We start from the raw sequence: 15398 nt of genomic DNA, 5'->3' as shown, positions 1-15398 counted from the left end.
GTGGGTTTAATCCCTGGGTTGGGAAGATCCTCTGGAGTAGGAAATGGCACCCTGCTCCAGTACCCTTGCCTGGAGAATTCCATGGGCAGAGGAGAATTGTGGGCTATAGTCCATGGGGTTGCAAAAAGTTGGACATGACTGAGCAGCTGATTATTCTGAGCTGTCAGGAAAATCATCAGACAGAAACTAATCTGGATAATTTAAGCAGAAAAGGAATTTACTAACCGGATCCTGGATAGTGAAGAGAATCACTGGAAAGTCAGGGCCAAAGGGAGCCTGGGCAACTTGCCCCACAGCCCAGATCATGACACAGAACAAAGAGGAAAGTGCTGCCATCTTGGAAAGTGGGCTCCACAGCTTGAAATACTTGTACTGCTGGGCCTAGGGCCAGGATGCAGCTATCTGTACTTCTGTCATGGCTGTTCCTGCAAACTGATGCTGCTGCTACTAATGGAACCACTGTAAATTCTTTTTTCTACATTCAATAAAGTTGAAATTAAAAAAAAAAATCTCTGCTCCTTGTCATCTTTGCTCCACCTTTTGAGTTTAGGTCAAATGCCTCACTGTTGCTGCAAGGGTGAGGCTGGCACCCAGGGCAGCGAGCATTCGTTTTCTCCATTTCTATAGGGGAGGAGCTCCGCCTCCACCCAAATTCAGAAAGTAAGGAGTTTCTCAAATATAGGGAGGAGGATGGATTGCTCTCCCACATCTGTGGAATGCTATCTCACTAAAAAAGCCCCACCAGGCGTCCACTGGTACCATCTGTTTCTAGTATTTTGGAGAATGTCCTCTTTAAATGTTGAATCTTCATACATGATTTTCCTGCTCCTGCTGAGATACTCATATGATTTCTCTTATTTGACCCATTGATGTGTTCTATAGACAGATTTACTCATATTAAAATGGCTTTGCATTGCATTCTTTGGGTAAATCCTGCTTGGTAAATTATTCTTTTAATAGACTGTTGAATTCCATCTGCTGAGTTTTGTCTCGAATCTCCACGTCTGTATTCATGAGGGAGCTTGGTCTCGTTTCCCTTTATTTTATGCTGTTTGTCAGTTTCAATGACATGCTGGACTCTTCCTCTCAGGAGTTTTCTGCCCCCTGGTTGGGATTTCAGCTCTGAAATCTTTTTCATAAACTGCAGTCTTCACTACAGCCCATGTGGCTCATCAAGCAATAGGAAATTATGGGGATGGACACAAATATGATGAGAGAGTCCAGATGCCTGAGGCACCCCTTAAATTACTCTGGGACAATTACCGAGGGCCGACCATGTGCCAGCTGCTCAGTTATTTAACCTGAAGCTTAAATAAGCTTCTCCTCTGTGGGTAGAATTCAGATGACCCATGAGAATCATCTGGAAATAGAGAATGTGAGAGCACACCCGAAGGCCATCTCATCTACCCGTGTGTTATGGTCGGAAAAATGTAGGCTCACAGAAGGAAAGAGACCTGCCCCAGGTACATACCCAGCTTTGCCTGATTTTTTTTGAACCTCGCTCTTTCAAAGACTCCACTTCATAGACAGGGCAGCCAAGATACAGATTCAGACCCTGCTGAAAATATCTTTTGGGCCCCTCAGTAAGTGTGGATGAGCTGAAACTCTTAACACAGCTGGTATTGATGTCCTGCACTGTTAGGCCTCAGGCTCCCTGTAGACCTCTGAGCCCCTTCCAGCTGGCCCACCTCTCATGAGTCTTATCCAAAGAGAAGTATGAGGAACATCATATATGGCCCAGAGCCTAAGCCAAGGGTTTGGAGTCTGGTACCCTGGTTTTAAACCCCAAGTCTAGCACATAGTAGTTGTGAGGCCTGGGATTCAGAAGCCTCAGTTTCTCATCTGTACAATGGGATACTGAAATAGCCTAAAGTAAAGCCCACCCTGGGCTCAGAACAAGCACTCAGTTATTTCTGTAAAGAATGTGCTCAGTGCCACACCTGTGGCTGACGGGAGGGCTACAGAGATAACTAAGACTGAAAATGGTGTAGAGCAAATGTATGTTCAAGACGCACTTTTTGCTCATAGGAATGGCATCTTTAAAAAGCCTCATCTTTCACTTTTCTCCGGAAGCAATGTTTAACAGAACGAGAAGGGCTTTGAAGAATTATCAGGACATTTCCTCCTCATCCTCTCAAGCTCTTTGATTTTTCTGGAGATACGTTCATGATCTCTCACCTGTGCTCACCCCTTCTTCATTGCTCACAGCCCAGGGGTTCTCTGGGAGCTGTGTCCAGGGCCAGAGTCCCATGCCAGCATCCCACAAATTTCTTCCAACAATCTCCCCCATTCCTCACCTCTATTGTTCATCCAGTTCCCACTTGGGAGCTTAGTTGTGCCCTCTGGGCCTGTGGCCATTGTCTTGTTTCACAGCAGGACTGTCTGCAAAGCTTTCCCTTGAGTACTTTACCTTGTATCCATGTCCCCAGGTCTGGCAACCCAAGAATCTATCCCATGTTACTTTCTAGAATACATAGCAGACCAGGGCAAAAATTGATCCATAGCAGAGTTTTGCAGACAGTCTGACTCTGTAACAGCCTTGGCCTGTATAGATGAGGTGTCATGCGAAGGATAAGGCCCCTGATGGCATGTCCGGAGATATGTCTACATTGAGTCACTGAGTGACCTTGGGTGTGTCTATTTCCCTCTCTGGGTATCCATTTCCTCCTTTGTGCAATGAAAACCCTTCCTACAGCACTGATCTCTCTGGTCTAGTGGACTTTTAAATGGGGCCAGTGAAGGCAGAAGTCTTTCAAAAGTGTAAAGCTGCAAGACACTCTTACTGGTTGAGGTTTTATTTAATGGGCAATATGAGAAGACATCTTGGTCAGAAATTGTTTGGTTACCAGAACATAGGAGAATTTCCAGGCACCCCATGGAGGAATTATAGCTGGGCTTCACAGGAGCTAAAAGTCATCAGCCTCCTCCTCTCTCTGCCTCTGTCTGGGGTCATGTTTCTCTCTGCTCCATTCTCCTCTCTGTTAAACTAGCTTCTTTTCCAAAGCTTGCAGTGATGTTCCCCAGATTCAACTCCTCTGTCACTCTGCCTGGCATTGGTGCAGCAGTTACGGCGCCCAACAGCATATAGTTGACTCTGTCCTTGTGGCCTAAGGCTCAGCCTGGGTGGGGCATCCACCCTTAGTGTCATCAGCTTTGGCTGCTGAGTGTGACCCCATGTTACCCAGAACTGACTTCAGTCTGGTGGCAGGTTCTCGGAGAGGAAGAGAGCCTAGAGCATTCTTGCTGGAGCTAAGTCAGCCATGTTGGTGCTTCCTTTCATAATGGAGTAGAACAAATCAGGAAACTGGCAGGTGTAAAGTCACACAGAGAAGTAATAGAAGTGCTGGCTCTTGAATGCAGGCCTCTCAACCCATGAAATAGGATTTTTTTTTTTTTATCCCTCCTGCCCTTCTCTGGTTCCCATGCAGAGAACTGTCTGTACTGGGTGGATCTTCAGCTGTAATAGAGAAATGGAAATCAAAATGACAGGCCTTGTGTGGCTGGGTGGGACCCATGGGACCCATGGGTGTGTCTTTCCGGCTGAGGAGCTGATGTAGGTTGGGAGGGCTGCCTTGCAGGGTGAAGCCTTGGAAGTCAGGCTGTGGCTGCACTCTGCAGTCCCCTGGCCACTTGGGTAGTTACCAGTTGGAGCCACAGAAGTTCTAGGAAACCCTCGGGCTGATTTAGTGCCTCTCCTCAGGGCTTGCGTGCAGGACTCGGCAGACCATTCACTCAATGTCAGCCACAAAAGGCCTCCCCAGGACATGCCTCTTGCCTCCCAACCCTCCAGTTCCATGTATGGTCATCGAAAGCCTGAACCTCATCTCACATCCACATCCTTTTGATTGCGCCAGAAAAGGAAGCCTTGCGTTCATTTTGAGAAACTTTGCTAGGCTCTGGGGATATCAGTTCAGTTCAGTCACTCAGTCGTGTCTGACTCTCTGCAACCCCATGAATTGCAGCACTCCAGGCCTCTCTGTCCATCACCAACTCCCAGAGTCTACCCAAACCCATGTTCATCGAGTCGGTGATGCCATCCAACCATCTCATCCTCTGTCGTCCCCTTCTCCTCCCGCCCCCAATCCTACCCAGCATTAGGGTCTTTTCCAATGAGTCAACCCTTCGTGTGAGGTGGCCAAAGTATTGGAGCTTCAGCTTCAACATCAGACCTTCCAATGAACACCCAGGATTGATCTCTTTTAGGATGGATTGATTGGATCTCCTTGCAGTCCAAGGGAGTCTCAAGAGTCTTCTCCAACACCACAGTTCAAAAGCATCAATTCTGCGGCGCTCAGATTTCTTCACCGTCCAACTCTCACATCCATACATGACCACTGGAAAAACCATAGCCTTGACTAGACGGACTTTTGTTGGCAAAGTAATGTCTCTGCTTTTAAACATGCTATCTAGGTTGGCCATAACCTTCCTTCCAAGGAGTAAGCGTCTTTTAATTTCATGGCTGCAATCACCATCAGCAGTGATTCTGGAGCCTTAAAAAAGTAAAGTCTGACACTGTTTCCACTGTTTCCCCATCTATTTCCCATGAAGTGATGGGACCAGATGCCATGATCTTAGTTTTCTGAATGTTGAGCTTTAAGCCAATTTTTTCACTCTCCTCCTTCACCTTCATCAAGAGGCTCTTTAGTTCTTCTTCACTTTCTGCCATAAGGGTGGTGTCATCCGCATATCTGAGGTTATTGATATTTCTCCCGGCAATCTTGATTCCAGCTTGTGTTTCTTCCAGCCCAGCGTTTCTCACGATGTACTCTGCATATAAGTTAAATAAGCAGGGTGACAATATACAGCCTTGACGTACTCCTTTTCCTATTTGGAATCAGTCTGTTGTTCCATGTCCAGTTCTAACTGTTGCTTCCTGACCTGCATACAGCTTTCTCAAGAGACAGGTCAGATGGTCTGGTATTCCCATCTCTTTCAGAATTTTCCACAGTTTATTGTGATCCACACAGTCAAAGGCTTTGGCATAGTCAATAAAGCAGAAATAGATGTTTTTCTGGAACTCTCTTGCTTTTTCGATGATCCAGCGGATATTGGCAATTTGATCTCTGGTTCCTCTGCCTTTTCTAAAACCAGCTTGAACATCTGGAAGTTCACAGTTCACGTATTGCTGAAGCCTGGCTTGGAGAATTTTGAGCATTACTTTACTAGCATGTGAGATGAGTGCAATTGTGCGGTAGTTTGAGCATTCTTTGGCATTGCCTTTCTTTGGGATTGGAACGAAGACTGACCTCTTCCAGTCCTGTGGCCACTGCTGAGTTTTCCAAATTTGCTGGCCTATCGAGTGCAGCACTTTCACAGCATCACCTTTGAGGATTTGAAATAGCTCAACTGGAATTCCATCACCTCCACTAGCTTTGTTCGTAGTGATGCTTTCTAAGGCCCACTTGACTTCCCATTCCAGGATGTCTGGCTCTAGGTGAGTGATCACACCATCGTGATTATCTGCATCGTGAAGATCTTTTTTGTATAGTTTTTCTGTGTATCCTTGCCACCTCTTCTTAATATCTTCTGCTTCTGTTAGGTCCATACCATTTCTGTCCTTTATCGAGCCTATCTTTGCATGAAATGTTCCTTTGGTATCTCTAATTTTCTTGAAGAGATCTCTAGTCTTTCCCAATCTGTTGTTTTCCTCTATTTGTTTGCACTGATCGCTGAGGAAGGCTTTCTTATCTCTCCTTGCTATTCTTTGGAACTCTGCATTCAGATGAGAATATCTTTCCTTTTCTCCTTTGCTTTTCACTTCTCTTCTCTTCCCAGCTATCTGTAAGGCCTCCTCAGACAGCCATTTTGCTTTTTTGCATTTCTTTTCCATGGGGATTTTCTTGATCCCTGTCTCCTGTACAATATCATGAACCTCTGTCCATAGTTCATCAGGCACTCTGTCTATCAGGTCTAGTCCCTTAAATCTATTTGTCACTTCCACTGTATACTCATAAGGGATTTGATCTAGGTCATACCTGAATGGTCTAGTGGTTTTCCCTACTTTCTTCAATATAAGTCTGAATTTGGCAATAAGCAGTTCATGATCTGAGCCACAGTCTGCTCCTGGTCTTGTTTTTGCTGACTGTATAGAGCTTCTCCATCTTTGGCTGCAAAGAATATAATCAGTCTGATTTCGGTGTTGACCATCTGGTGATGTCCACGTGTAGAGTCTTCTCTTGTGTTGTTGGAATAGGGTGTTTGCTATGACCAGTGCGTTCTCGTTGCAAAACTCTATTAGCCTTTGCCGTGCTTCATTCTGTACTCCAAGGCCAAACTTGCCTGTTACGCCAGGTGTTTCTTGACTTCCTACTTTTGCATTCCAGTCCCCTATAATGAAAAGGACATCTTTTTTGGGTGTTAGTTCTAGAAGGTCTTGTAGGTCTTCATAGAATCGTTCAACTTCAGCTTCTTCGGCGTTACTGGTCGGGGCATAGACTTGGATTACCGTGATATTCAATGGTTTGCCTTGGATACGAACAGAGATCATTCTGTCGTTTTTGAGATTATAGTGGTGAGCAAACAGAAGTGTTTCTGCCCTGAAGGGAGCTCATGGCCTGGAGCAGAAGGCAGACAAATCCACTCTGTTCTGTAGAAGGAAGGAACCGGGAACTAGGAGGGGGGAACTAGGACGGGGCAGAACAGCCCCTGACCTGGTAGGGGTGGGGAGGTCCCACCAGGAACGATCTCCCTGAGAAAGGAGCTGAGATTGGGGCTTGCAGGATGGGTTATGATGATAACTAACAGTTTTGAGCAGTCAGGGCGTGCTTGGCTCTAACTTCTATATGTGCATCATCTCCTTCACTCCTGCAGCTATAGGTACTATTGTTACCTCCATTTTACAGATGAGGACATTGGGGTTTGCAGAGCTTTTGTAAATGGCCCAAAGCCACATAGTTTTGTTTTGTTTTTTTTTTTTTTTAAGTGCTAGAGCTGGGGATTTGAAGCCTGGCTGTCTGGCTTCAGATCCTGCATGTGTAACCACTAACCACAGCAGATGTTAAGTAAGCAGAGGTGGCAAGATAATAGCCGGCCTGGGGAAGGCATCAAGCGAGGCCAACAAGGCAGGGCACAGTGCCGTGAGTGAGGACAGCCAGGTGCCAGAGGAGACCCGAAGCCTGGCAGGGCCTTGTAGGGGCTTGAGGGAACTTGCAGGCCACATTATGAATTTTACTGTTTATCAGGAGCACAACAGGCTAGAAGACGCAAAAGAAATTTAAGGACAGGAAACACAGGATCAAAATTGTAATTTTAAAAGATCATTCTGTTTACAGAATGGAGAACAGATTGGAAGGGGGCAGGAGTGGATGTGCGGAGACGAATTTAGAGGCCACTTCGGGGCCCAGGGAGGGATGATGCAGCTTGAAGGAGGGGGCCGTGAAGACACAGGGTGGGTGGGAAGTAGGAGTGCAGAGTTCTCTAGGAGGGAAAATTGACGGTGTTCGGTGACTGGGGCTGCAGGAGAGGGAGGCCTCAGGGAGATGCTTCAGGTTCTGACTTGCACAACTAGATGAAGAGTGGGGCCATTCACTGAGAGGGAAGACTTGGGGAGAACGCACTTATTTTCTGCATTTATCCACATGTTTATGAGACTCTCCAATTCTAGGGGCGATTTTACTTTGCGAATGTTTAATAATAGCTGTGTGTAAGGGGGTTGGTGCGACACTTCTGGGAAATGACAAAATGGCAGCCTTGTCTTTTCTGCCTCTTATGGGCCCTGCCCTTTCACCAGAAAAGTGACTTAGAGGATGGCACCAGGGCCCACTCCAGCAGGTGAAGGGAATGAGCTTCTAGGCAGCTTTTTTGGAGGCAAAATCTCAGCCCCTTCTTTCCAAGCTCACTCTACAAGAAATTCATACTCTTTCTAGAATTCCACATTCCCCAAAATCCAGGTTTTCTCATGGAGGGCTGAAAGTAAGGTGGGGATGGGGGACATACACTTAAGCACATGAGGTGGTAAGTATGAAGCAGTTCAACAGAAAATCCCAGGGAAACTGTGCAAAGTTCCACTTCCAGCCCAGCAATTGAAGTAGAGATGAGAAAGTAGCCACTAAACAAATAACAATAAGCAATGGCTAAGAATGAGAATCAGCCAACTCCTATCAGTAACACAAAGTTTTGTTGTCCCACCTAAAAATCCCTCCTCTGGCAGGTGTTTGTTCCATTTCTCACAGTTGAGGCATTTAGTGAAGCAGGTTTACTGGACATGGTGGTGCCCATCCATATGCCCCCTTTGGGACTAGGGCACTCCATCCTCCATCTGCCAGGAATGGAAGCTTTTGGCAGCTCACAGCCAAGTCCACTCTGGAAAGTGCCCTCCACCTCCTTGCTGCCATGCTCAAGGTTGGGTGCTTTTCCTTGAGGCAGCCTTGCCTAATCGAGACAACCCTAAAGGCCACCCCAGCTGCAGAGCTCCAGTCCCGGAGGGTCCCAGTGTACCGGGCATTCCTGTGGGATTCAGTGCTAAATGAAGATGTGGGGCTCCCTTGTTTAAATTATTAAGCACTTCAAGATAGCAATGGATGGCACAGAACTAAAACCAAGCACTGGGTCTGTCTGAGCACAGGGCCCTGTTGTCTAGAGTCTGAGCACACTCACAAAATCAGCTCTGCCAGCTTTGGGGCAGTGGGATAAAGTCCAGTCCTATAACCTGGATCAGGCTAGGCTGAAAAGCACAGAGTCCTCCTGGGTCTCAGGGCTGTGATGCTCACTCCCCCGTGGCTAGGAACCACCCAGGAATTTGCCATCCAGCAGTGTTGGTGCAGGACTTGCATTTCTTACTAGCTCCCTGGGGACACCCAAGGCTGACTGTCTTCAGGTCACACTTTAAGTAACAAGGTCCCAAGAGACAGCTCAGGTCAATGATGCGGACCTGGGCATCAGTGTTTCTTTTCACTTGGCCTCTCTAGCTACAGATCCTATCTTTAGGGACTTGGTATTTCTGTTCTGAACTGTAAGAAGATACCCGAGAGTTAGACTCACCTGTTATGTCATGAGTCAGGTTGGATTTAGTCAAAGATAGGATCTCCTAAAAGTAGGTAGTCTGTATCAATCTGTTCCTGGTAACAGAAACAATGACAACACAAAGACACCTTAGCAGGTTGTATTTATTGAGCACAAACCATATGCTAGAAACAGAACTAATCACTTCACAGGCATTGTCTTGTTTCCCATAGCTTGTAACTGTATTTAGTTGAAAAGTACTATTAACATTAGCTAATACACATTTTCCAGGCCCTATAACTGGTAATTATATTATATATATATAAAAGTATTTAAAGACACAAAAACTTTTTACTATTAATTTTATTTGTTAAAATGTTTTTTATTTATTTTTATTTTTTTGATTGCACCATGCAGCATGTGGTACCTTAGGTCTCCAGCCAGGGATCAAATCCACATCCTCTGTATTGGAAACGTGGAGTCTTAACCACTGGGCCACCAGGGAAGTCCTTACTATTAATTTTTATGCATAATCTTGCATATGCTCTCTAACATCCTTGGAGTAGGTACCACCTTGATGCCCATTTTACAGATGTGGAAACTGAAATAAGAACCGTTCAGTAACTTGCCCTTTCTGCCTGGCTCCCAAGTCCTGCTCTTAAATACTCTCAAGTAGTTGGTCTTAGTTGTGAATAAATGGGAACAGGTTTACACTAAACAGTTTGCAATGTGAACTCACAGGGGATCGTTCGTTTGCTCTTTACAGCCATCCTGAGACACAGCACTGGGATACAGTGTATGGATAAAGCGATTGAGGCCTGGAGCTGGTAAGTGACTTGCGAAGTTCAGAGCCAGTCTGTGGGAGATGGAAAGCCCAGGGAACTAGGGCTTTGTGGGCACCCCACGCTGTCACTTCTCCATGGGAGGGCTGACAGGAGGGGGAGTATTTAAGGAGGTGGGGACCCAGCTCCAAGTTTGAAGTGTCCAGGCAGTGTCTGCAGAGAAAGGACAAGTCCAGGGACAGCACTGGGGAGACATGTGTTCCCACGAGGCGCCTTCCTAGGGGCTGGTGCTGAGCTTCTGCTGCCATGGGAGAGGGTTAGAACTTACCCCTTCCTAAGGACTCTCCTCTGATCCTGGAGCAAAGGGCTGGAAGGGAAGCCTCAGACTCGGGTTGGAAGACTGATTCCACCTATTGCTGGCGAATCGTTCTCAGAGTTCATGCAGCGGAATTAAGAATTGTGCCCTCCCCCCACCCCCAAACTGGCTTGTTAGGAGGATTAAATGAGTTCATCCATGGAGAGGTCTGAGAAGAATGTCTGATCTTCCTCCTCTGGTAAAAACTGCATGCGTGCTAAGTACCTTCAGTTGTATCCGACTCTTTGTGACCCTATGGACTGTAATCTACCAGGCTCCTCTGTGCATGGGATTCTCCAGGCAAGAATACTAGAGTGGGTTGCCATGCCCTTCTCCAGGGGATCTTCCTGAGCCCCTACTCCAAGCTGGGCAATGCGTGGGGCCCTAGGGACATAAAACTAAAGAAGCCAAGCTCCTCTCCTCAAGGAATTCTACTCCAGAGGAACACCACTGGAGGAATACATCGTTTAATATCTGTGTTTGGCTCTGACATTCTAGAATTATGTCCATTCTCAGTCTTGACTCCAACCAACGGTATTGTGTTCAACAGTGAACAAATAAATATGTCTGTTGTTAATCTTTGTTCTTCCATCAGGTACCCATCCATTCTGGTCAAAGAAACATTCCAATAACAACCATCTAAATTCTGAACCGCTGGCTTGGTTCTGACAATCTGAGTTCTGAACCACTGGCTTGGTTCAACAATCTAAGTGCTGAACCACTGGTTTGGTATCTGTCCCAACAAGGTCCTCTTGCTGGTCAAAGTCCAGTGGCTTTCAAAGTTTAGATCCAGTGATATTACAGGTGACCTTTAGTTTCTCTGGGTTAGTGGAGACAGAGACATCGTGAGGTCCCCTCTGACATTCTCCCAGCTTACCTGTGCCCTTTTCCAAGAGGCCTCTGGCTGGTACTTTACATCAGTGGGCCTGGAGGCTTATGTCTCAGTAATTCAACAATCACGGCAGCTGGTTCTTTTCCCTTAAGATTTAATACTTGCCATTTATCTGTGTCAAAATTGCAAAGGAGCAAGTTTCCAAAGACAGATTTATTATGTGTGTGGAGTGTCTCAGGTGCAGCAGTGCATAGAGATGGGCTGAATTCCATATTTTCTCTCAGTTTTTGTTCTGTAAAAATAGCCACTTTGACTTTGCATTCAGACAAGTGAGAAATATACAGTCTTGAGCTGTGAGTCACCACGGGGCATTCACAGAAAGTAACATTATTGTGGGACTGGGTTCTAGCCGTTGGTTTCAGGGTCAGCTGCCAGGCTTACACAGGCACTGGCTTAAGCAAGAGGCATGCTGTAACCAGAGCCAACCACATCATTTGGGAGGCTCAGTGCAAAATGAAAATGTGGGGCCTCAAGGTTAAAAAGTAGGAAAAAAAGGTGCTGTTACAGATAAAGCTTTTCCCTTTCTTCTGTGGTCTTTCTCTCACTTGTCACGGTGTTTTTCATTTGCTTTATTTAATGTTACCCTAAGAAAAGTTAAAGTTTTCCATTATTAGCATGCTTTTACTATTTACCTATTTATTGTGCAATGCAAACTTAAACGCAAATATAAGAGCATATAATTCCTAGGTGGAACCACTGAAATTATACAGTTGTATTTCGCAGCTTGTCCCCAGTGGGTGCCTTGAGAGCTCTAGAAAAGACAAACTCAAGCCAGGATCAGGAATACAGAAGGAAGAAAGGATCTTCAGGCAGGGAGCTGGCGGAGGGGCTGCTCCAGGCAGACAGTGTGAATTCTCACTGGTGTCCTGGGACTCGTTCCCAGGATGCAAGGTGCATGTGTGTTCATTCTGGCCTGAGGGCTTCCAGCTTTGCTTTCCTGCCACCCCCACCCCATCCTCAGTACTGAGATTTTGTATATCTTGGGGATGGGGGCTGGAGACATCAAGCCAGGCATCTCCTCTTCCCATGAACTGATCACCAACAGGCACAGTAGATGGGTTCCTGCACAGATTTTTAAATGTCCATGCTGGGATGGACATTAGTGTCTAATCCTTGGAAACTGTTTTGTCTTATTTGGGCAAAAAGTCTTTGCAGATGTGAGTAAGCTGAGAACTTGCAAGGGAAAGATTATCCTGGGTGGTCTGGGTGGGCCCAAATGCCATCATAAGTGTCCTTACGAGAGAGAGGCAGAGGGAGATTCCACATGCAGACAGAAGAGAAGTCAGTGTAAAGATGGAGGCAGAGATGGCGGTGATGAGCGCAAGGTACGTGGAGCCACCAGAACCTGCAAGAGGCAAGGAACAGATTCTCCCCTCGAGCTTCTGGAGGGAGCATAGCCCTGCTGGCAGCTTGGTTTTAGCCAGTGAAATTGATTTTGGACTTTTGACCCACAGAACTATGAGAGAACAGTTCTGTTGTTTCAAGCCACCACGTTTGTGGTAATTTGTTACAGCAATTTTAGAAAACTAAAACACAAACTACTAGAATTAGTAAGTATAATCAGGAAAGTTGCTAGACACAAGGTCAATACAAAAAAATCAACTATATTTCTATCAGCAACTAATAAATTAAAAACTAGAATAAAATATTCCATTTATAATAACATCAATAAACATCAAATTCCTATTGTTAAATCCAACGAAAGAAGTAGAGCCCTGAAATATTATTGAGATAAATTAAAGAAGACCTAATTAAATGAAGATATATACTGTGGTCATGGATTGGAAAACTGCAAGATGCAGTTTTGCAAGATTGTAATACTGCAAGATGTAAATTATCCCCATATTAATCTACAGATTGTATAATGCCAATAAAATTCTGGTAGTTTTTTAAATTGATAAACTGATTTCAAAATTTATATGGAAATGCAAAGGGCAAAGAATAGCCTAGGCAATCTTGAAGAAGAGTAGCATCAGACAGCTTACACTACCAGACAAGATCCATTATTAATTTATTGTAATTTAGACAATATGAAACTGTCAGAAGGATAGAAACACTTATCAATGGTATAAAATAAAGCTCAGAAACAGACTCACATATATAATGACCTGATTAATTAATAAGGCAGTGCATAGGAAAAGAAGAGTTGTTAGTAAATATTTCTCAACTGATTTTATGTAAAAGATAGTACTTCTATTCCTACTTCATATCAAGCATAAAATCAAATACATATGGATAGCAGCTCTACGTGTTAATGATAAAAATAAAGTTGTAGAATAAAGCATAGAATAATGTCTTCATGACCCTTGAATAAGCAAAGCTTTTTTTTTTTTTAAAAGGACACAAAGCTGCTAACCAGCCAAAGAAAAATATATAAATAATTTAGACTGAAGAACTTCGGTTTTCTAAAAGACATCATTAAGAGAGTAAAAAGGTAATGAATGCACAGAGTAGAAAAGATATTTGGAATGTGTATATCTAATTAAGAACTTGTATCCAGAACATATAAAGAACTCCTGCAAATCAATTAGAAAAAGACAACCCAATAGAAAAAAATGGCAAAAGGCTTTAATAGACACTTCACCAAGAGAACATCTGAAGGGCGGCAAACAGAAAAACAAAAAACAGCCCTGAACCAACCACATGAAGAGGTACTGCTGCTGCTGCTAAGTCACTTCAGTTGTGTCCAACTCTGTGCAACCCCACAGACGGCAGCCCACCAGGCTCCCCTGTCCCTGGGATTCTCCAGGCAAGAACACTGGAGTGGGCTGCCATTTCCTTCTCCAATGCATGAAAGGGAAAAGTGAAAGCGAAGTCGCTCAGTCGTGTCCGACTCTTAGCGATCCCATGAACTGCAGCCCACCAGGCTCCTCCATCCATAGGATTTTCCAGGCAAGAGTACTGGAGTGGGTTGCCAGAGCTTTCTCCGTGAAGAGGTACTAAATGTCATTAATTATCAAGGAAGTGCCTCAATTGTACTACCACACACCTACCAAAATGGCTAAAGTGATAAAGATGAAAGGTTTCAAATCAAGGTGGGTGAGGGTATGGAGGAAAAAGAATTCTCCTACACTGCTGGCAGGAGTGTAAATCGGTGCAATTATTTTGATCAACTGTTTGTCAGTGTCTAATAAAGCTGAACATATGCATACCTCATGACCCAGTTATATACCAAATAGAAAGGCTTTCATGCATTCACCAAACAATATGTGCTACAATGATCATGGCAGCATTATGGATATTACCCAAATGTCCATCAGAATAAATAAACTGAGATATTTGTATAATGGATGTCTATACAGATGTAAAAATACATGGTCTAATTCATGCAACAATATGTATGAAACTCAGAAAACATAATATTGAGTGAAGAAAAAATAGATCCCAGTAAATATCCATTTATTATTCCATTTGTATAGAGCACAGAAACCAACAAAACAAATCTTTACTGTTGGACACGGGAACAATGTTTCCCCTTAGGTAGCAGCAACTGGAAGGGACCACAAAGAGGGACTTGGGGATACTGGTCATGTTTTGTTTCTTGCCTTCAGTGCTGGTTACATGTGTATGTTTGGTTTGTGAAAATTCATTGAGCTCAAAGCATATTTTGTTTCAACAGAAAGTATATAAAATATCATTTTATATAAAAACATTATGACTGGGATTAATGAAAGTAATCTAGCACAGGTCCTGGCACATAGTGACTATTTTAAAAAGACTTGTATTTTTTTCTTCTTCCAATTTATTTTATATTTTTAACTTACTTTATACTGGAGTATAGCTGATTAACAATGTGATAGTTTCAGGTGGACAGCAAAGGAACTCAGCCATACATATACATGTACCCATTCTCCCCAAACTCTCCTCCCATCCAGGCTGCCATACAACATTGAGCAGAGTTCCACATGCTGTACAATAGATCCTTGTTGGTTATCCATTTTAAGTATAGCAGTTATACATGTTGATCCCAAACTTTCTAACTAACCCTTCCCCTCATCCTTCCCTCCTGGCAACCAAAAGTTCAATCTCTAAGTCTGTGAGTCTGTTTCTGTAAAAAGACAGTTATTTTTATTATTGCTACATAATAGAAATGATTTCCTGAGGGACATCTGCTACAGCTGCTACTGCCTCCTTCATTTTGCCTTGCTTGACGTTAGCCTGACAAATGAGGCCCTGTCCAGTCCTGACTCTGCTACAGTGACTCTGAAATTTGTCAAAATTTGTGCAGCAGTGCAGAGCATCATCAGACGTGTGAACTGAAACCTGGTGAACAGTAATGTCTGTTAACAAGGAATTATTGTTCTCCACTTTCAACGTTTTTCTAAAGCAGTTCTGGCAAATGAGGCCAAGACCCATGAAAGGGCAATGACTAAGGTTTTCCAGAATCGTGTCTGACTTGGATTTCACATACAGGCACCTTATCTAGGTG

At 44.3% G+C, this 15398-nt stretch overlaps 1 long non-coding RNA gene across 2 annotated transcripts in view; it reads left to right on the top strand.

The window, feature by feature from the left end:
- The window catches only part of LOC145525408 (uncharacterized), a 53268-nt gene that overhangs the window by 9260 nt on the left and 28610 nt on the right, over nucleotides 1-15398 (top strand). The window contains exons 7-8 of one of the 2 annotated variants that reach the window (XR_014068194.1): nucleotides 9707-9767; nucleotides 13309-13403. This is a non-coding gene — a long non-coding RNA (uncharacterized LOC145525408). The remainder of the gene's footprint in view (nucleotides 1-9706; nucleotides 9768-13308; nucleotides 13404-15398) is intronic. The other variant, XR_014068195.1, reaches the window with a different exon arrangement.

Source organism: Giraffa tippelskirchi, chromosome 11 (genome assembly GCF_054371585.1).
Source record: "Giraffa tippelskirchi isolate mGirTip1 chromosome 11, T2T-mGirTip1v1.2.pri, whole genome shotgun sequence".
Lineage (NCBI taxonomy): Eukaryota > Metazoa > Chordata > Mammalia > Artiodactyla > Giraffidae > Giraffa > Giraffa tippelskirchi.
The sequence above is the reverse complement of the archived record's forward strand: the minus strand, read 5'-3'. Positions and strand labels throughout refer to the sequence as shown.